The sequence below is a fragment of the Galeopterus variegatus genome, unplaced genomic scaffold (genome assembly GCF_000696425.1).
Source record: "Galeopterus variegatus unplaced genomic scaffold, G_variegatus-3.0.2 Scaffold1346, whole genome shotgun sequence".
Classification (NCBI taxonomy): Eukaryota; Metazoa; Chordata; class Mammalia; order Dermoptera; family Cynocephalidae; genus Galeopterus; species Galeopterus variegatus.
In genome coordinates, this window is record NW_007727457.1 from 100,173 (window position 1) to 101,166 (window position 994).

Genomic DNA, 994 nt, shown 5'->3' on the forward strand with positions numbered 1-994 from the left:
CAGAGGCCCAGGCTCTGCTCCCATCTCTGGCTCAGATGTTGCCTCTCCAGAGATCTCTACAACCTTGGATGCCCCAGTTGGGTCCTGTCATTGCTGGTTTTGGAATTCCACGACTCTCATGTGAGCCAGCCAGACTCCCAGGAAGACCCCTTCCTACCTGAGCAGCCCATACCTGCTCCACAGACAGCAGAGCAGAACTCTGGAGCCCAGGAAAGGGCACGCAGGAAGGGATCCCCATTTTCAAGGCCCTACTGCTGCCAGTATGAGAACTGTGGAAAAGCTTATACCAAGTGCTCCTACCTCGTGAGTCACCAGCACAAACATACAGGTGAGAGGCCATATGAATGTCACTGGGAAGGATGTATGTGGTCTGTCTTCCATTCTGATGAGCTTGGACGACATATGTGGATACACACCAAATGCCAATCACGTAGATATGATCAGAGCAGCCGACCTTTCATAAGATCCAACCATCTCAGGCAAGACCAAAGGATCCATCAATGGACGTCAGAATCTCCAGACCCACAGGCCAACAGTGAACAGATGGGTAATATTCTCGTTCCTGGCCAATCTCCTCTCCCCCTCATTCTGGCTTCTCTGCCCAGATCCTCCCTGCTTCTAATGAGCTCATCTCTTTGGTAGGTGTAGGCTTAGATGATGACGGAGGATTACAAAGCAGTGTTGAAGCCCAAACGACACTCTGGACCCAGTCAGAGGCTCCTTAAAACCCTCAAATACTGTCTAGGATGCCCTCACCTCACTGGGGCCGCCTACTTCTGCTCGAGTTTAGCCAGATGGGAAGATGGAGCACAGTAGATCGGGAGCTTTATTTAAAGGTCTTTATCTCGTGTTACCCCCCAGCTTGAAACCCTTCATTGACTCCCCTTTGCCTGCTACATAAAATCCAAGTTTTTATCTTGGTCTACCACAGTTTCCAGGGCCAGACTATGTCCAAATCCTGAATTTACCACTTCCTAGGCATATGACCTTGGGA

General features: G+C 50.3%; 1 pseudogene; it reads left to right on the plus strand.

Moving 5' to 3' along the window:
• The window catches only part of LOC103593447, a 14,161-nt pseudogene extending 13,436 nt beyond the window's left edge, over positions 1–725 (plus strand).
• The last annotated feature ends 269 nt before the right edge of the window (positions 726–994 follow it).